Genomic DNA, 22,367 nt, shown 5'->3' with positions numbered 1-22,367 from the left:
TCTCTTTAGAGGCCTACAGGACCTGCTGCTCACTTCTTCCTCCATCCTCTGCACCTTGGGTCCCTATGGCATAAGTTGTTCTCCTCTCTTCCAGACCTGTTCTCAGGCTGTGCCCCCTTCTCAAGATGCTCTCATGACCTGGCTACCACCTACTCACTGTTTAGCAAGTCCCTGCTCTGTTGTATTTGTCATAGTTGTATATGAATTCCACAACCCAGGAGCAGTGTCCTTCTCTGCTATCCCACAGTATGTGCTGACTGAATGAGCAAACAAAATTATTTTAGGTACATATATGTTATGAAAAACCTTGTGCTAGATATACTCCGAGATCTCTGTTGTTTCAGAAGAGTTAAGAAGTTAAAATAAGCAAAGCTGAATATCTGTTGACTAAATCAGCTACATTACATACAGTATTATTAATCAAAAAATTTAATAGACTCACTGAGTATTTGCTTGCTGTGGAGAATATGAGGTATTATATACCATGCCCTGTCTACACCCTCCTAGTCCAGGTGTCAGAAAACTTCATTCATTAGCAAGAGATCCATTTTTTTTCTCACCAGTCATTCCAAATCACAGATGCCCAAAGTGCTGAGATGAGTCAACCGTATTTCTTCTTTTGATATTAACAGTATTATAGAAAGTACATATCCTTATGTGGAGAATTAACATTTGCCTGAGAGAGCTGAGAAGCATTTGATTTGAATGCTTTATCTAGTAATGCAGAATTTTTGCTTTTTATACTGTTTGATTATGAAGTGATTAGTTAATTAAATTGCAATTGCATGGGGAGATGTGCAAAAGTGAAATTCCTCTGCAATTATTCACTCTTCATGCTTCATTTTAATTAGAGCATCAGAATGATTGCATTAGTGCATGCAGAGAGCATGCTTTGCCTGAGGTGTTTATTGAACTAAAACTTTTTTTTATTCATTAAGTTTACTGGTACATTTTAGGTATACAGTATGATGACATTCTTCATTGGGAGTTTATACCTTTACACGATATATCTTGGTTATTCTTTTCCCCATCCCCCTGCCCTTCCTTCACCCTCTCCACCCTTCCCTATTTACAAAGACTTTGTGTCCATTTTTTTCCTTTCTCATATTTTTTCCTTTCCCTTCTTCCCTTGCCCCTACCTCCTCCATTTCCCCTTCCCCTTCCCCTTCAAAACTAAAACATACTTAAAATGGGGTAACACAAGAACTGCAACTACCACTTAATGTTCACTCAGAAACCAAGCTATTGTCTCATGTGAGTTAATCATTCTGGTTTCTTCAGTGGACTCTGTGAAAACTATCCTTTTACAAGTCTCAGACTATGTGCCCTCTCACAAGAAATTATTGTCGTAATGGTCTTAACCCAAGGGGCTCTCTCAATGCTGTGGTAGCTAGCTCAGCTTCTGGGTTTCTGTTCCTCCTCTACGTAGTAGTTGGCACCCTTGCCACACACTAAGCCTCTCACACTGAAGGGATTGCTTCCTATCCTCACACAGCAGGTGCACAAAATGCAGAAGGCCCAATATTGTGGTTGTGTTTTCCAATCCAAAAACATTTGGACAAGTACTGTTTTGTAGAACCAAGAAATAATAGAATTTCATGAAGTCACCCTGGGAAAATCAATCACAGAATACTCTGAACTAGGTTATTTTTACTGGGAGTAATCTAAAGAGGCCAGCAGACTTAGCCATGACTTGTTAAGTAGGGTCCTCTTTGTCCACATGTTCTACCAAGGTCACTTCCTGTATCCATTTACATGGGGAGGCCAGGGGTAGCTCCTCACTGCTCCATTACAGTGTTTTCATCTTATGCCTGGCAAGTAGTACTCCTTTCTTCCTTCTCATTCAGATTCTAAGTCTCTTTCCCTCCTTATAAGTTAAAGCATCTCATTTTCTTTTCCAAATGATTAGCCTCCTGCTCTTATACTTGTTCTGTCTACAGTGTTATGGCTGTGTTTTATAATCTTACTTGAGGATATCACATGTCACTCTCTCCTTGGTATTTTCTTGTGTACTTTCAGTTCTGTAAATTAAATATGAGTGAGTGGTTATGGCCAGGAAAATCAATCTTTAAACAAATTAATATTTCAATGCCAGTTGTATAGCTATTTCTCTGTTTAATGTGTGTCTTGGCTTAGAAATACAAAACACTGAATGTATCATTTTGGAAAAACTTAAATCAAAGTGAAGACAAAGAAGGCAAGCCAAATATGCCATAAGATTTTGAAGCTAACTGTTGGAAGAGAGCTAATGCCTTAATTTGTGGAATCCAGATCTCTTAAAACAAATAGCAGCACCTTCATTTGATTTATTTTCTGGCCATTTCATTTCCATGGTATGGAAAATAAAATATGAATCATCATACCTGTGTAGGACTGCCAGAAAAAAATAGGACTTTCAATTAAATTTAAATATCAGATAAAATGGATATATAAACCAAGTATTGCACGGGATGTACCTATAAAAATATTATTTGTTATGAATATAAAATTCAAATTTAACTTGGCACCCTCTATTTTTATTTGTTAGATGTGGTACACCCTACCACATGAGGCAACTGTGAAAAATAAAAGCAATTTCCTGCAATAAGGTAAATGAAAAGATTTAGTACGATACCTAATACATGATAAGCAGGTTGAGTGCCCCAATCTAAAATTCTCAAATCCCAAGTCCAAGCTTCTTGAGCACTGCCATGACTCCACAAGTGGAAAATTCCACACCTGACTCTATGGGACAGATTATAATCCAAATGCAGGTGTGGTAAAAATGTTGTGAAACATTACACTTTGTGCATAAAGTGTATATGAAACATAAATCAATTTCATGTCTAGGCTTCAGCTCCATCCCCAAATTATCTAATTATGTTCGTACAGATATCCTAGAAACAAAAACAAAACCCAAATCTCAAACACTTCGAGTCCCAGGCATTTCAGATGGGGATATTCAATCTGTAGATTATTTTCCCTTTCCTTTGCTGGGAAGTCACAGATTATCATTCTGACAGAAATTCTTTATTGTTCAAAAAGATGGTTTGGGTTTAATAGCTTTAGCTTCAAAGGCATGTTACTTTTTCCTCTTTTTAACCCAAAAGATGTCACACTTACTTCCTCAAAATTCATACAGATTTAGTTCTAAATTTTTTAAGAAAATCAATCCCTTCCTGTTGCTATTTGAAAATGTATTTTAGAAAAGAAAACTGTATTTTTTGTTGCATCAGTGATTTTTAAATTTTCTTCCCCACCAGATTATCCCAAAATTAAAATGTAAGAAAATATTTAAATATATTAAAATGTTTATTTCTAAGAATGTTATACCTCAGAATGGGGAATTTGTGGTTAACATAAATATGGTTCACCTTGTCTAATGAAGGTTATTTCTTTAGCTGTTTGGAATAGTTCTAGGAACTGAGCCAGCAAATTGATCACCAACAATTTAAGAGAAGAGAAAGAGATTTAGTGATGGAGCCAACTAAAGGTCACATTCAGTCCAGTTCATTTTCAAAACTGAACTGACACTGAGGGAAGCTGGCCCTCTCTTTTGCTCATGGAAACATCATACGCATATGTTCTAGAAGGCAGATTAGCAATAAGTACCAAAAATTATAAAGTTATACATGGTGCTGACATAAGCCACCTCCACAGAGGGTAGAATAAAAGATGTGTTCTCCCTCTCATTGTTTCCTCATTTGACCCCTTCTCCTGCCTTCTCCTTTTGCCCAGACTGTGAAGCTCTTTGTAGCAAGAATTATCTAAAATTTTCACGTGTGCACAGTAACTTACACATATTTAGTGATTTTTTGTTGTTGTTGTTTTTTTGTAAGCCTAGTTAGTTTCTGGTAAGAACTCTTTTCCTGTTTTTTAGACAGCTACCTTCTACATTCAAAGGCTTTTGTAAGTGCTCTTGTAAGAAGACATGCTAGAGAGAGGTCTCTCTCTCTCTCTCTCTCTCTCTCTCTCCCTCCCCTTTCTCTCTCTCTCTCCCCCTCTCTCTCCTCACAGGTAAGTTCAAAGTGAAAAGTCACTTGTCTACAGCCCAGGGAGAAATCCCTCACCAGGATCAGAAATGTTGGAGCTTTGATCTCAGACTTTAGTCTCCACAACTATGAAAAAGTGAATTTCCCTTAAGCTACCCACTCTATGGTGTTTTACTATGACAGCCCATGCCAACTAAGATCAATATCCAAGTCAGTACTTCAGTACTGACTGAATAAATGATAAAAAATGTATATGTATATTGTTGAGCAGTTATAGTTATTCTTTAACAGACATATAGTATGGGGAAAATGTTAATTACATTTAAGTAAATAAGACTATGAGGACTGGGGATTTAGCTCAGTGGTTCCGCCGCCTGCCTTTCAAGCGCAGGGACCCAAGTTCGATCCCCGGTACCAAAAAAAAAAAAAAAAAGAAGAAGAAGAAGACCATGAAACAGCTGAAACAGTATAAGTATGGTACAATTTTTAGAAGAATTGTTGTACACACATATAGATACACATGCACATCATACCCAAATTCTTTAAAATCATAAGGTCATATATAAAAATGTGAATAAATAATTGTCTCTGAGTGGTTGAGTTACAGATTATTTTACCTTTCGTTTTTGTGTGCTGTACCATATTTTATAATTTCTGAGTTTTGTGTATTTTTTACTTTTATAATCAGAACTATCAATTAAGAGATTTTTGTTGTTGCTGATAATGGACTGATATCTACTTCAGGGAGTGACACTGAAAATAAAGAGACAGTCCAGGTGGTGATGCCTCACACCCAAGGGTCTTGCCCTTGATGGCTGAGAGCTCCAGGCAATATCCATAGCCTCATGATGCATGGAGATGCAAAATCCAAAACTTCTATAGTGACATAAAACCTTTTTAATGGAAATCCTCTTTAACTTCCTCTTTCTGCTCTTGATCTCATCACTATTCACTTACAAACTTTTCTGAGATTTTGCTCATTGGATAAAAAGACCAGTAAGTTTTAAAAAGCCAAGAAATCTTTAACAAGTAGAAGCAGAAAAAAAAAAAAAAAACTAATGTCTAAAGAGACCTTTAGAAACTGAAATGAAATGAAGAGAAATGTTGCAAACAGAAATATAAGTTTGAAAGGTACAGCTTAGCTTCTCTATACTTCCCTTTAGATCTATTTTAAATCACCAGGGCACTCATCCATTTGCTTAGTCTCTGCAAAATTTGAGATATTTCTAGCTATCAAATTTTTTAGCAATAGCATTGCAAACTCAGGAAAAGGGCATGCTAATTAGCCTGATTTGTTACACAATGTACACACATCTCAAAACTTCACATTGTACCCCTTAAGGATATACAGTTATAATTTTTCAATTAAACATAAAGTAATACTTTAGAAATATTTTTTAAAGAAATACTTTTTCCTTTGGTTATTTGCGGTAGGCTCATCCAAAACTTTTGATCTTCCTCTCATTCTTTTTTTTTTTTTTTTTTGCCACATAGCTCATTAGGAGAGTATACATGTACAACTTCTCTGCATGGGTGGAAAAGGAAATAAATTTTTTTAATTTACATTCAAAAGTTAGATAACGCTGCAATTCTCTTCATTTTCTGATGGCCTCCAACTCTTCATGTAAATGAGATCCTTGTACTTGAGTTTCTTGTTTGAAATATTGGCATATCTGTATTCAGGTAGCAAGGTTGGGGTTTTTTATTTGTTTGTTGTTTGCTTTTTGTTTTTGTACTGAGAATCCAACTCTAGTCCTTGCTCTTGTGAGGCAGGCGGTGGAACCACTGAGCTAAATCCCTGGCCCTTTATGGAGCTGTTACTTTTGTTTGCTTTCACTGTCAAAGATTATATGGAATGACCATGGCCAGAAAAAAAATGCCTGAATTATATATACTTATTGTGCAATGGCTAATGACATGCAAATTCATAGCAGAGTAAATCACAAAAAGGATCAGGCAATACCATTATATAAGAAGGAAATAAATGTGTCACTATTCCTAGGAACTGATAACAGATTTTAACTAGTAATTTTAAAGCATAGTTTTATGTGGTATACATAAATAAAATCATTAGCAATGTCTTTTCCCACTTTTTAGACTTCAAATACTAAGATTATATATCTAAAAATGCAAAGAAAACTAATCTGAGAGGCATAAAAAAAACCAGTCCAAAACTACAGGAGCAGAATGCAATGTAATTGTTCCTTCACCTGAACCCACGGCAGTTGAACAACCATGAAAAGAATGAAGGTCAGCTTCTCTCCCAATTCCAGAGCTTTTGAAAATGTCCCTACTACACTCTGTTCTCAGTCTGATTCCATTCTGACACTTCTTCTCACTTGTTAAATTGAAAGATAGGCATGAGAGAGGACTTACATGTTGTCAACTAAATATATTGTTCAAAAATCATGATTCATAAGGCTTTCATGTAGTCAGGTGGTTTGATACTCAGTTATGTGTCACAGAACTACTCAAAAAAGGCATTAAGTGGTATTGCTTCTTGTTCCTGTTACTTCTGTTTTCTGATCTTGTCTCCTGGGTCCAATTCCGTGCTATACTAGCATGGAATGATGTTTTAAGAGCTAGATGAATGAACAATTATTTGAAACTAGTTAGAGAAAAAGCAAACACTTGATTGGATAAAACTTCAATGAAACTCTCCTAATCTATGATCAGCCCCCATTCCAAACAGTACATTAAGCATCTGTAATATTAGATTTACAGCATTTAAAATAGCCCTTGATAAAATCTATATTAGTTTGTATTAATTTCAAGTTAAGTTTCAATTGAGTGCTAAACCCATATTTGTAAGAAAGAACAGTGTATAATGCTTATCTTAATGATTGATTAAATTTTACCTGTAGTGAATGGCCTTTTTTTAAATCTAGCAAAGTCTTACAGAGTGTATAATAAGGCAGAAACTCATGAAGTAATTCATTTGTCCCAGTTTCTTCACAATCAATGTCATTTTTTCCATTTTCCACTTTCAATGAAAAGCAAAATTTGGAGGAAAAAGCAATTAGCTCTATTTTAGATATTTTTACTTTCAATACTGAATCTTCAAAGATAAAAATGACAGAGTTAAATCATCTACATAAAAGTACAATAGGTGCAGAGAGAAAGAATATAGCATATAATCTATTTAAACATCAGAATCATAAGTTATAATTGAGGTCAATGTTGAACTTCTAAAGACCAGTCAACTTTACCAACATCTTATAATTTTATCGTCAAGAAATTTTTCAGATAACTCTCATTGGATGGCAAAGAAGTTCTCTTTTACAGAAACAGATATGCCGAGATTGAGCTTTCCTGACCAGGGAGCCATTTTTCTGCCTTCTCCCCATTCCCTCCTTCCTGTTGTTTGTCATTTCACTTAGGACTGGGGAATGACTCCCAGAAGTCAGGTATAAGTCCTTGACACTCCTGGTGAAAGAGTCAGAGACTCACTTTGAAAAACAGTGTTATAATGGTGGATTGGATGCAGGGGGCAAAGCAAAGGAAAACATTGCATCCTACATATATGATCCTACACTTTCAAGAAATGAAATGTTTTGGTTACTTGATTATTTCATTTGCAGGATATTTATCATAAATATCAATGATAAATAATTTACTTAAGAATTTACCAGGTGGGCAGGTGATTTGGCTCAGTGGTTCTGCCACCTGCCTCAGAAGTGCAAGAACCAGAGCTTGATCCCCAGTACCAAAAAACAAAAAAGAATTTACCAGGTATGGGGGTGTATCCCTATAATCCCACAACTCAGGAGGCTGAGGCAGGAGAAATACCAGGAATTCAAGGCCAGCCTGGACTACATAGTGAGTTTAAGGTCAACCCGTGGTACATAGCAAGGCCCTGTCTCAAAACAAACAAACAAACAATCAGAATACAGTGTGATACACTGAAGACAAAAAGCTTATTGGGTATAATTCAGTTTTTTATTTTTTTAATTCAGAAGGCATTTCCGAATCTGGTAACCCTTATTCTCAACATCAGTCATCATTGTATGTTAAACATGGAAGTATCTGCCAAGAGAATTTTCCCATTAACCAAGTGTTACTGTACTTTTAAAAATACTTCACAATAAAGAGACAGAAGTTTCGCATAAAAAGTACCAGATTAGAAGCTGTTTTGAGCAAGACTCTGGGGTAAATATGGGGATGTAGTGTGGCACTTATTCACAGGAGAGAGTCAGTGCTCAGTTTGAGTGAGACTCAAACTATCATCATTTAACCTATCTCGGCCTCTGTTACCTTCAGATAATAAAGGTTAATAGGGACAACTCTTCTCAGGATAACTTTGAGAAATGAGCTAAGAAGAGGAGAGGAGAGAAAAGCACATTGTAAATCAATATATGTCACCAGAGTTCTAATAGAAAGTGTTCTGTGTTTGAACAGATCATTAATTTTAGCAACTCTGATTCTTTTATGTCATGCCTGGTCAGCTGCATCTTTGCCCTGGCAATTTTGTCTATCCCAGGCTCCTTTGGCTTCCCAGCAACAGCTGCCTAGAGACCATCTCTGCCCAGTCTCCATGTGGCGTCTGGTAGCTTCTAAGAGTTTAGCCAATCCATCTTCACAGAATGGAAAACATTTCCCCACAGTTAGATTTGAGTTCTCAGAAGCTTTTCCCCTTCAGATGCCAAGACTATGCCTCATTTGGAATTCACTGCAGCCAAGTCGGTTCTTTATGGTACAGGATGTTTTGTACATCTTCTGCTGAAGATATTGTCTTGTGTGTTTGTTTGTGTGTGTGTATGTGTGTTTGTGTGTGTGTGTGTATTGGCTATGTGAGTTGACCCTCTACCATTATAGCTTCCTTAATTGCCTGTATAACTCTCTGCTAGAGATAACTCACTATGTGTCAACTGCAAGTCTTTAGTTGGAAGGTACTATACCTTAGCTAGAACCTCTGAACTCTACAGTTTATGAGTCTGTCAGGTAACACTCCACAGGGTGCTTGGGAATCGAAGGCAGAGTGTACTTTGCAGTGCAAGCTGTGATCATGTAGCCATCTTCACCCTGACCTGACTCCCCTGCTGGGAGGCAGTCCATAAACTTCTAAGAAATATTTGGTCACATATGCTGGTCTCTCTACTCTTTGGACATTAAAACATTACAAGAAAGAATGGCTGAAATAAGTGAGAGGCCTACTAGATAGATTTTTTTTCAAGATATTTGACTACAAAGATTGATTAGTAAGCAATACAGGTTGAACTAAGCCAAAAGCCTAAGATCTAAAATACTCCAAAATCTAATATTTTCTGACTCCCACAAGATGCCACAAGTAGACAGTTTCACATTAGATCTCATACGTTTTCTAATGGTTGGATATACCCAAAAGTTGTTCCATGTGCAAAATTATTTAAAATATTATGTAAAATTACCTTAGGCTATGTGTGTATGGTGCATATGTAACATACATGAATTTTGCATTAAATGAGATTCCTTCCCCAAGACATCTCATTTTTATATACTGATATTCAAAATATGAAAAAAATCCAAAATCCAAAAAACTTCTAGCCCCAAGTATTTTTATAAAAAAATACTTAACCTGTACTTAGAATCTCTTAACAAGCTTATATTTACAATGTGTGAGGTGGAGCCATTGCTGGTGATTCTTATACTTGAGGAGAGGAGTAAGTTGCATAAGTGTGACTGTCTGAGATTAATATTAACATAAGGCATAGTAATAAAAATAAGATAAATAGGCGCATTTTGAATTCATTAAGGCTACCCAGCCTGCCTGTTATAATGATACTCTACTGATGTCTTCATTTTAAGATCCTGTCTTCATCCTGTACTACTATCAGCAACTTTCCACCTTCCCAAATGAAATGTAAGCATTTTGAGAACATTAATTAATCTTTCATCTCAGGCACCTAGCATCTGTGTTGCAAGTGCTTAAAAAAATAACAGAACTGATAATGCATGAATAGATTAATATATGACAGAGTAGGAAGGAAAATTAGAGAGAAAGAGATAGAAGTACAAAGAGGAGGAGAAAGGCTGTGCAGATGTGAAAGTTACTATTATTTAGTATGAGAAGATGTGATGTGAAGAGTTTTATCTTCATCACCTTTAAGTATGCGGTTCTCTTAGTATGTTCAGTTTCTTAAAACCCTGAAGTTGTAGCAAAACAGTATACTTTTCTTACTTTGGTTTTCATTTATATTATTTTTTTAAATATAAGTCAGCTAGAATCAAGAATTTTGGTTTTGGTTTTGGTTTTGAGGTGAGTGACAAGAGTGTGGATAATTGGCACTCCCTTCTGAGAGGACACTTGGACAGGATTTGTGATGAGAATTTCATCCTTGAGCAGGCAGGTGGCAGCTGAGCAGAGTGGCTGAAAATATGTACAGCTTCTATGATCAGATATGGGTCAGAATCTGCTCCACCACTAATTAAATCTGTGCTCTTGAATATGTTATTTATCTGAGCCCTCGTTCCTTCATCATGAAATTGGATCATGAGAGTGATACAGGGATGTGGGAAGCAATGTATGTAAAGCACAGTGTACCGCGCCTGTGTCTTGTTGACATGCTTCATGTGTCAGCACTACAGAACCAACCTTTGCCAGGAAAGTGGCTGGTAGGACAAGGAACATAGCAGTCTTACCTGGCTGCCTCTCAATGCAGCATCTGATACAGGCTGTCCTTCGGTGTGTAGGACACTAAAGTACCCGCTATGAACACCAAGTTCGCCGCCATGGGAATCATTTATCGAGTTGAAGGTGGGGGAGGGAGGCAGGGTAGTTGGAGGGAAGCCTGACATTGAAGTGAACTAAATCTGTGCAAGTGGCTATTTTTATCAGCCCAACCACAGTGGGTATGTGATCGGGCATCTACTTTTGATCCAGTTCTTTTTATAGGTGCTGTTTTTTTTAAGGCTATTCTCCATCCTTTCCCAGGCTGCTGAGCTGATTTAAGATTCCTTATGGAGTATTTATCATCTGCAATCTGGAAGAGAAAAACATGGATATTAGTAATTAGATACTCCTTTAAGATGTAAAAACAGTCTCATCAACTCCAGCATAAATTTGGCATAACAGTATTTTATCTACAAAGCCTCCAAACACAGCATTACCATTTCAAAAGTGCTTCAGCTTGTCAGCCTAGACTCAACCTGTATCGGCAGCATTGCTGAATTGAAAACCAACATCAATCCATCCCAGTTGTCTGTCCTCTTTATTCTTATAATGAAAACTTGACTTCAACCGTTTCAAAACATGTCCCCATTATTATCACTCAGTCTGGTTTAATTAGAGTAGTCTTTCTCTTTCCAAAGAGCATTATATAAAGTTAAAAACTGTTGGATATAAAAGCAGGAAGACTGTGCCAATTGGTGCTTTCCAAATGTTTTTTGAAGAATTGTCTGTACATTTCGTACCTGTATTGCCATACTGAAAAAGTTATTTCAGTCCTAGCTGCTGGTAGGACTAACTTGACACTTGACCCACAGAGTCCCTAATACAGTGCCATGTGTGTGTCCAGTGACCCTAGATAAATATTCCCGGAGAGAAGAAAGCTGAATGAGACTTGTTGCCCTTTCCTATGAAAGTCTTCAGTACCAAGGAAGGAGACTGCACACTTTCTCTTTAAAGAGGAGCTTTGTCAGTCTGTTAAAGGCATTCTCTAGGGGGCTGTCTGACTGCATGGTACATATTCATAATAACAAGGAGGATTTTCAGCAATTTCAGATAAAGGTCAGCCATTTTAGAAAAATCTCAACTTTTTTGCTCTCTTATTCTTCTCCCCTGAACAAGGCAGGAAGTCTACCCAGGCCTGTGTTAATGAATTAGGCAGCTTGTACTGTACAAAGTGCATTTTCATTACTATGAACAAAACAGGCTGCAGGGGAAATTTGATAGGTGACTTCCACTCAAAGGACAAGATGCATTTATCTGAAGGCAATTCAGTGGTTTATAATGGACAGCAGGGGCCCTTTGTCTCCTTGTCACAATCTTCCTGTGAGCATCACTATGATTCATAGTCAAATTATACTACCCTAGCTATTTAAATCACAGATTCTCCAATCCAAGATCATTGCAATTTTAAATAGCATCCAGGAGTGCAGTTCCATTTTTTAACACAATATTTTGAATTTGTACAAAAAGAATCGGTCACCGGGAAGTGACTTTTTGATTATTTCTTGTGCTTTGCTACAGATAAGTACTGAGGTTTTTAAAAAGCACTTGATTACAAGCAGTTGGAATCACATTGTTTCTCAGCAAGACTTATTTTACTCATGAAAGTCATTGTGTATCTTACCAAAAAAAGGCAATAATTTTCCATTTCCAAAGGAATCTGTATGTCAAACTTGATACGGTTTTGTGTGGATAAAGGTCTCCCACACCAAAACAAATGAGGTTATAATGTAACAATAAATTGTCCTTAGTGATTTTTAAACTTCACTGTATATTAAAGTAATCCTAAGTATTCGGCAAAAATTTAGACAGTAAAGCCCATTTCTACTTCAGTGAGGCTGGGCCTTTGTATTCTGTACTGTCTCTTCAGGTAGTCATACATACTGGCCTACTTAATTTCCTTTGTTAGGTTATTAAGCAGTGGAACAATCCTTGACTCTCTTTTGGCATTGTTTGTCTAGGAATATGCAAAGGTATGCACAGTATGCATAGTAGTCATTTTTCAAACCCACTGCCAGTCCCTTAGTCTCTTAGTTTGTTCAGATGCCAACAAGATTGTTGTTAATATATGTCATTAAGAAACATTACAGAAACTGGGCAGGGCTGGCCAAAGCTTTACTCTCATAGAAGTTACAGCGTCCCCGTAAATCAAACTGCCTGTTGATAGACAAGTAGTTTGATCATTATTCCTTCTTAGAGAATATGCTATCAAAATTTTTTCCATACATCTATCACAGGACTACAGTCCTTAACATGTAATTTCCTAGAGTCCCATACCCCAATACTACTGAAAACTCAAGGATTTTCCAAGTTATGTACCAAGATTCACCTGAGAGCAAAACTTAGCCTGAGCTGATGTGAAGATGCTTATGTAATTTTTGCAAAATTATGTAACTTAGTGTGAATATTGAAATATTTCATTGCAGATAAATATTAAAGATTTGGTTCCCTAATGGTAATATTATGCAATAATCATTATATCTACCCTATTGCATTTCTATCATTAAAAAGTTCTAAATTCTGAAATATACCTGTCGCCAAGTTATCTGGATAAGAGATTGTGTACCATATTATTCACAGTGATGATGGAGAATGGCAGATTTGTCTATACCTTATTCAGTCCCTAGAATTGTTATCCTAAAATTCAGCAAGATATTAAAGTCATCCCAAGTATGACTTCTATTGAAGGTTTATTCACTGAAATTTGAGATGATTTTTATCATATTAAACCATGACAAATATTAATGTTTGTTACTACTGAACCATGGATTCTCTTTACATTTCTCTTCGATGTGTCTTGTTTGAAAAAACAAGAGTTTGATTTTCATTTTCATTTTCATTCATTTCTTCCTGTTCTCCCATCTTTCAGGCAACTCGGCAACTGAGTAGTCTATCTCTAATGAACAAAAGATAGGAATAATATTTTATTAGTCAACTTAGAGTTTATAACAGAAATTAGAAATTGAGGTAAATATGATGCTCAAAACATAGTTGAACTAACTTGCAATGTGTGGTTAGTTATTTCTAATTCATGTCAAAATTTTTACTTTATGGAGACTCAAATACTAAGTCCATCATCGTTTCTGGTGTAGCAAATATTGTTCAGAAGATATGCCACTTGAAAAATATTCATTTATTCTCTCTCTTTCATGTGCGTGTGCATACACACACACACACACACACACACACACAGGCGCACAGGCACAGGCACAATTTAGACATCCCTACTCTGTAAATGCAAAATGCTCCAAAATCCAAAACTTTTTGACCATAAGCATTGTTTTGGGGACAATATCTGCCAACCTATTAAATGTCAGATGAGCTGAGTTCATAGTCTCACAACAGTGAGAAATGAAGTTGTGAACCAAAGGAAGAAGTTAAGAAAGTTTTTTTGAAGTAAGAAGATGACTAGCTCCTGGATTTCCAGGAGGATTTCGAGTGAGTAATCATCTAGGCTGTTTGTCAGGGGTAATTTATGCACTGTGGGTACAACATGGGTCAAACTACAACCAACCTATAGAATTACAAGTATCTAATATTGCTCCAATAGGAAAACAAGGCACAAGCAAAGGTATATGGAAAGAACAAAGGCATTCTTGGAAAGGGATGGGTCCAGATGTTCTGGTCAGACACCTATGCGGTCTATACTTATCTAGGCTAACTAGACCAGGTAGTGCTAATCACAGTATAATCTCAATTTGCTGTTTATGTCTAGGGAGGCTTGTAGGCTTGGCTATTGCATCTCCATCTTAAGGCTTGACTCTCTTCAGATTTGCCCCCAGCCACAATCTTTGTATATCTCATCTTCTGTGGTGACTTTTTGGAGGGACTTTTTGTCTACGTATTAATTTCTGTCTAGATTAGCTGTTTATAATAACATGACACCACAAGTGGAAAATTCCATGCCATAAAACTGTTTTCATGCACAAAATTACCAAAAATATTGTATAAAATTATCTTTAGGGTGTATGTTTAAGGTATATATGAAACACACAATTTTATATTTAGTTTTGAGCCCTACCCCCAAGATGCCTCATTAGGTATATGAAAAATTGCGAAATCCAAAAAAATCCCAAATCTGAAACAATTTTAATCCTAAGTATTTGAATAGGTAACATATATATATACATATATATATATACATATAAATATATATACACACACACACATGTGTATATATGTATTATATATGTATACACAGTATTTCCTGTGTTCTTATATTTAAATTAATATAAATTCATATTAACCTAAATAATTCAATTGTGCTACTTGGTTGTGTGATATTTGAAACAAAGTTGCTATTATTTTCTCATTTTTTATTATAGTTGTTAGTTTTTACTTGTAATATTTAGGTATTTAAAAGTCCAAGATTACTAAAAATATACTCCATAATTAATAAAAATTCATAAGATAATTAAGAATAATGCACGCTTAATTAAAGAATCCAATGATGTTTCCAACTAATTCCTAATATGTTTGGGTTATACTGTATGTCGTTGAGTTTGCAAATGATTTCTGAACCAAATAAACAACAATGTGCTTGCTTTACAAATAAGGACTTTTAGTTGTGATTGATAATATTTGGATTTTTCCAACTATATTAAGTAATGAATGCTCCTTATGGGCAAAATCAATAGCCTGTTCTGATTAAAATCTTGGCTTCAGTTCAAAATTATCATGTGACAAAGTTATATACTTTAGCAGCTTGAAAACATGCCTACTTAACAAGTATTCATTAATACAAATTATTTGAACATGAATATTCTTAATAGCAGTATTTAAAGAGATTATAGATCCTTTCTAACACATAATCAAATTCACTTGTTTTGACTACTGTAACTGCCAACCACAGTTATCATGGAAGATGTGGTGACCTTAGTATTGAGTCATGGATCCTCTCCAATAGGATGGGAAGATCACTATAGTAATTACTACAGACTAGCAGGTGAACATGGGGATGAATGTGGGAACCACTAAGGATGAGATGACTGTCCTGATGTAGGTTCAAGAACAAACAATATTCTAGCTTCTCTTTCCTCAAAAGACTACACAAATCTCAGGGTGTGATTGTTATAGAGTTATTAACTCAGCATTTGATTTTTCACATTCCTTCCTTTGGGTGATACTTTTACTGCAGCATAGAAGCACTTCTATCAGCTACCACCAAGAAAAATCTGAGTTAAATGTTTGATTTCCCTGATTCTCAAAATGGCAGCCCTATTCCTTCCACAGACTTGGGCCACACATGTATAATCAAGAATTTCCAGACCTTTATCAAGTTGACACATTCTAAACAAACATAATTTCTAGAGATCCTTTAACAGAGTTCTCAATGTGAGAGTTTCTCTGAGAAATGGGGGCAAGAAAGTCACTGTTCTATATGTATGAGAATTAGCATTTTAGCCAGAAGAAGATCCATGATGCCCACCAATTTCTCAGAGGCCCCATACATAATGCCCCAGAGAAGATAAAGGGCCATCATCTTAGAGGAAATACCTACCTTAAATTTCTAAACTATAAACATGTATCTTTCTATTTTTCTTAGATGCTTCTGCCGACCTTTACAACTCTTTCAGCTCTCACTCTGAGCAGGAAGTCCCTCTGGGAGTTGATCATCCTATCAATTGCTCATTCTATCAAAAGCAACTTCTGGGATTGTTTCCTGTTGCTTAAAGGGTAGCTGTTTAAGTTGTCTTCTAAGATACAATTTCCAGGCCTGAGCTTGTTTCCTCTTTTTCAGCATTCCCTAGTATTTACTTCTCCATTTCAGAGGCAGCCTCTGGCATGTGTCTATCACTGGATATATACACTTTCTGTCGTGCAGAGTCACATCAAGTGCTGTGTGCCCTCAACCAGTCTCTAGGGAAAAACAAGTCATTCCTACCCCATCATTAAGGTCTTGCTTTTATTGTTCACAGTCAGCATGTAGTGATTAAGATTAATTAGTTGCTCTGTGAAAAATGCAACTTAGCACCAGGACACAGAGCATCACTGGCAAAATAATAATAATAATAATAATAATAATAATAATAATAATAATAATACCAAAAGTTAAGCCAAAGAGAATTTCATCACATTATATAACCTCTGTGTTCTATCCAGAGTTCCATTTCAGAGGCAGCCTCTGGCATGTGTCTATCACTGGATATATACACTTTCTGTCGTGCAGAAAGTTAAGCCAAAGAGAATTTCATCACATTATATAACCTCTGTGTTCTATCCAGAGTTTCTTCAATAAGAGTACCTAGGAACAACATGTTATTAAAATATAATATTCATCTTGACATCAAATTTAGAAAGGAAAGATTTAGCTTTGAAGTATGCTTTACAGACAGTCATCCTTGACTGTAATAGGTTTTTTTTTTTAATTTACACATTACAACTACACCACGCTGAGTCTTTTTTCCTTTTCTTTAAATTTGCCTTATCAAATAATACTTGATACTTAAACACATTCTGAGATTCAGTAGATATGCTTTTCTCATTTATGTTCTACATGGCTTTATAGCTATCATCCTGCAATCACTCTGCCCTATTGAGCTCTCACTCGTAATTTCTTCTCCTATAGTCAGATATTTCAGCCCTCTGGAAGAAAATTTGCTGCCACCTTCCCCCCATCCTGAGCTGAGATTCACTGAAATATTCATGAACAACTGTTGGGTGCCTAGGCTTCATATTAGACACTAGGGACAGGGTCATAAATGAGGTAAATATCCTTCTTCGTACTTTAAAAGCTAAGGCAATGGGAATTAGACAAGCAATAGGCGGTTTCAATAAAAGGTAAATTGTCATAGGGTTAAAGTCGGAGATTCAACTGAAACAAACATTTAGAGACTAGAGAAGACTTGTCAAAGGCGGTAACTTTTTTAGTAGATGAAGAATTAAGCAAAAGAGTGGGAACGCATTTCTAGCTGAAATTTCACTGGAAGTACAAAAATGGGAAAATAAATCTGGAAAATTGTGTGTAGTTTGATACGAGTGGGCATTGAAGTTCATGAAAGAAGAAGCTAAAGGTGTGGCTGAAAAAATAAGCAGGAACCAAATCAAAAGTATTCCCTGAAAGATGGTAGGAGGTTTGGACTTTGTTCTGAAAATAAAAGAAATCTTTGGAAGAAATATAAATGATATTTAATCATTGGTTCTGTCGGTACCACATAGTTCACCCCTTAATTTTTTTCTCTGATGATTTAAGGATTCTTCATCTCCCCAGCTAAGTAGAAGGGAGGAACCACATAAAATTGTGTGGTATAATACTGTACAACACAAAGCGTTCTACAAAAAAAAGTAGCAATAGATTGATTGATTGATTGATTTAGCATAGCTGAATCTTGATAAATGTTGGACCCATTTTAATGACTTTAGCCATCAACTTTGGGTTTAATGACTTTGTGAATTTTTTTTATAAATACTCATCTGAGTGTTTTAGAGTCTGCCTATTAAGAAAAAAACTCCCTTGTGAATTTATAGTTTTCATCCTCTATCTACGTATATTTGATGCTGATGTTATTTGAGACTGGATACACAATAGTGGTTGAATTTCAATCCAGTTGAAATGGCTATATGATATTTGAAATTATTTCACCTCAAACAAGTACTGACCTAGAAAAGTAAACAAGCTAATACTCTGAAACAGATTCAGAAACAAATTTATGGTAGGAGATACAACCAGAAACCTATGTGTTGAACACCAGGGCTCTGGAAATGCCCCAGATTAGGGTTCACCTCCCTACCTACCCAAGTTCTTTAATTAGAAATGTAGACTACTATTCCCCACAAAAAAGTGAATGTGACAGATAAAGACAACTTAGTAAACCTTAGTGATCATTCACATCTAACATGTATTTAGAAAATCTTTGTGAAGAGATTCTCATGGGGAAAACATCAGAGGCCAAAAAATGAGTGACTCCCAAAGGAAGGGACAGAGCAGGAAAAGGCTCAGGGGGTGAAACAGGAGCTTGACTTTCTTCACAATGCTCTTGGCAAGCCCTGCATTCTCCTTTGAATTCTTCAACTTGAATTGCCACCAAAGAAAATTCCTCAGTCTATCTTTAAATCCCACATATCTTCCTTAATTCTCACATGATCTTTTGTCAATTCTTCCAATTTTGGAATGTATGTGACTAAGCGTTTTTTAACCTACACTGGTAGTATTTACTGAATTTGAAATTGTTCAATGGGCTATTGCCTCTTGCAAATTATAACTATATTCTCGGTGTTTTAATTGGTTCTTCGTTGTTTTAATTGACACATTTTTCTCTTAGCAAAAACATTTCCACTTTTCAGGTCCATTTTTTAATGGTAAACTGAAATACTATTGATTATTACAACAGAAATAGTTATATCAATAAACAATAAGTTTTTTTACTATTAAATAGAGTTGCAGATATATTAAACCGCCATGTGATCTACAGAAAAATAATCTCAGATCTTTCAAAATACTAAAATAACATTTAACATCTTGGCCCCCCAAAATTCCCAGTATTATGAGAATTGGCATTGTTATTTCTAACAATATGTTTTAATTTCATCTAATAACTTTGATTATAGTTGAACATTTTTTGCAAACTGACCCTGATAATAGTTTGAGAAGAAGGCCAAATTTAGCACCTGCCTTTCCAGCTTATTTTTCTATTCTTCACAAATACTTTATTTATGAACTACTCTACAATTGCTAGAACATTCTATGTGCATTTGTACTTAGAATCTTTACCTGTGAAAATCTCCTACACCTTTTTGCTGCTACATTCCCACTCATCCTGTGATATTCAATTCAAAACCAACTCTTCCTTTACCAGGAAGAATTAGTAACTGTCTTTTTCATGCTTTTATTTTAAGTTGTACATATTCTTGCTACCTTTTGTTTACATTATATTGTTCTTATAGTTTCAAGCAAGGCTTCTTTAGTTTTTTGCCATAGTTTGAAAAGTATTTGTTCACAGTTTATCTTTGAGTCCCATTCTTTCCTTTAAAGTTGACCTTTCTGTTCCTTGAAGTACATTTTTTAATCATTCTTTTCAATACAGGTCTATTATAATTCTTGTAGTCTTTTCTGAATTTTTTATAACTACTCTCACATTTGAAAAACAGTTTAGAGATTGTCTTTGCCTAAATGTCCTAATATCATAGAGATGATATAAAGTAGGACTTAATACCCACAGTTAGTTGGTGCATCTGTGGAATTTTTTTAATAACTGAAGACCTATGTCTCCTCCTCTACCACACACCTGATCCACAGGCAGAAATAAGTTGGTCTGTTGCTGGCCTCAGCCCTCCTCCCAGTGGTGGGCACCAGGTATCCCAGCCATTACTCATATTTCCTATCCTCATAGAAGTCCAAGGACCATTCACAGGGATCCTGTGGTTGGCTTGTGATTTTACCAGTTCATCAATAAACTTTTGGTTCTGTATTGTTTAAAATAGATGGTTCCATTTTAACAGCACTTGTAAATGGTTGCCTTTTGGGGTTCGAGTGACATCTACAGTACCTCAGTCCATGTGCTTCGAGGTTAGGGGACTTGTTATGAGCTAGCCTTCCTCTGCCATGAGCACCTTATAGGTAGATGATGAGTCTTAATCATATTTTACTTTCATGAAGGTACAGTCTCCATTGATAAATATCTGTGAATGAATGAGTGCATGGGTTTCTGGTGAGACCCAGAGTCTGTCACTTAACAGTATTAGATGAAGACCTTAATCTGCTGCTGTGTAAAATGAGGATGTTGAATAACAACTAAGAATTCTGAAAAATCTCTTCTAGTTCTAGCATATTCTGATTCTAAGAAATACAGAAACACTGCTTATGAAATAGCAGGCATTAACATTGCCTTCCCATGTAACTGTGGCAATATTCTCAACAATTTTGGCCAGAAAGACATGACCAATCTTTTGTGTGTCATCTTTAGCTATGACCTGTACCTTCTCTAATCTAGATTGAGCATGTTGTGATATGTTTATGTGGAGGATAAATATTCAGCTGGAATGACAATTACCCTTTAAAAGCACACTCTATTTCAAAAGATAGTATTGGATATCACTTAAAAAGGAATCACAGATGGTTAAATTTAGAGTGTTGAGCAAATTCCAATCTAAGATTATTCCTTGGCACTGAGCCTAAGGCATTTTTATATTATGGTAAATTGAATAAATTTGAATTCACTTTAATTCTTTGCTTTCTGTATTTTTTCTTCTGAGACAACCAACCACTGATATTTATATATACTATCAAACTCTCTAAAGTTTCATTTGTTATTATACATTTATCTATATTTTGAAACATAACTCTCATCTAATAAAATTTCGTACTCATAAAAATATGAAAAAATAATTGCACTGTTTGTTTTCTCTAGTTAAATTATCCTTATGTTTCATAATATAACTTTATTCAATTTGGGGCTGTAAATCTTATCCCATTTTCTTGTATTCTTCTTTCTTTGGTACTCTATCCTTCCAGGTAAACTTTTTAAAATAATAATCCAAATAAAGAAAAAGGCCTTTTACTATGTATTTTGCTGAAGTTGTAGGAAGCATCTATAGAAAAGGTTCTTTCCAGATTCTGTTGAAGTTTGAGATGGAACAGATTCATAAAGCCAGAGAGAAGAGGAACCATGTCTTCTACAAAGCAGAAGGAACCACAGAAGTAGCCTAAGTTCTCTCTTTCGTGTATACATGTGACTCAATTCCCACAGTTCCTTTGGGGAAACATGAATTTTAGACATTTCTTATAAGTCTCACACTATTATCCCAAGGAGCAGCGCATGATGAATCCTTTTTCTTTAGTCACTTATTCAGTAAAATTGCCAGTTACTGTTCTGCAGGGCAAGGGCATAATGCAAGCCAGACATTGAGAGTCCCTGACATCACAGTGCATGTGTTAGAGTTATCTGTGGGGTCATTTATAAACAAATACTTTTACAGCAATAAGTACTTTTAATAAATACTCCATGTCATAAGCTAGGAAAAAGCTCCAAGATAGGGTTGGGGAAGTATTTTAGCACATATGGCTAGAAACTCCTCTGGAAGAAAATGTTATTGAAGCTAACCTATAATCGTGGACAAGGAACCCCAGCAAGAGGAAGCAAGTGTCAAGGACATGAAGGAAGAACAAGAGCAAACTCGGAGTCATTGATGGCTAGGAGGAAGGCTGATATGGATGGGCCCTAGGGAACAATGACAGAAAAGACTGCAGAGGTAAGCCAGATCCTGAGGGCCCTGTGACCAGAAAAGGTTTTTGGGGTTTTTTTTGGGGGGGGGCTTATAACATTAACCCATTTGGTCCCACTAGCCTTACTCCCCTACTTCTTCAACTGCTAGTGATATTACACAGTTACTTCATTCTGTTGGGCAGGGTCTGAAGAGGCTTGCAATACTGGCAGATAGATCTTAGCACACTGCTTTCACAACTTTCTTTTTCTTTCACCTTTGGAATTAGATATGTTTACTGCTATGACCCCTCACATTCCTTATTCCACAGAGATCTATCTAGTGCCAGCTGCCTCCTCCACCTTGGGGAAAAAACTATGCAAATCCCTGGCAAATTGGAGTGACATGAGCAAGCATGAAAGCTGCACCAATACTATAATTCTATAGTAAGGAGTTTTCTATCCTAAAAAATATGCACAGTGTTAATTAGAAAGAAGGGAATGAGAGGGCGGGGGGAGAGAGAGAGAGAGAATATGAACCTGAGAGTTTTCAGTGTACATGTACATGCAATTCCTGATTGCCCAGAGGGTAAGGACACAGCCCTCCACAAA

General features: G+C 36.0%; 1 protein-coding gene and 1 long non-coding RNA gene across 2 annotated transcripts in view; one reads left to right on the top strand and one right to left on the bottom strand.

Annotated features, from left to right (window-relative positions):
- Kcnb2 (potassium voltage-gated channel subfamily B member 2) overlaps positions 1-22,367 on the top strand; it is a 461,074-nt gene that overhangs the window by 186,572 nt on the left and 252,135 nt on the right. The gene's annotated exons all lie outside the window — the stretch shown is intronic.
- On the bottom strand, positions 6,358-10,924 carry LOC104861115. The gene is made up of 3 exons (XR_779910.1): positions 10,590-10,924; positions 6,830-6,954; positions 6,358-6,553 (listed from the first exon to the last, which is right to left on the bottom strand). It is a non-coding gene; the product is annotated as an uncharacterized LOC104861115 (long non-coding RNA).

This window comes from Fukomys damarensis, unplaced genomic scaffold (assembly GCF_012274545.1).
Source record: "Fukomys damarensis isolate Sample0158 unplaced genomic scaffold, DMR_v1.0_HiC HiC_scaffold_5, whole genome shotgun sequence".
Lineage (NCBI taxonomy): Eukaryota > Metazoa > Chordata > Mammalia > Rodentia > Bathyergidae > Fukomys > Fukomys damarensis.
The sequence above is the reverse complement of the archived record's forward strand: the minus strand, read 5'-3'. Positions and strand labels throughout refer to the sequence as shown.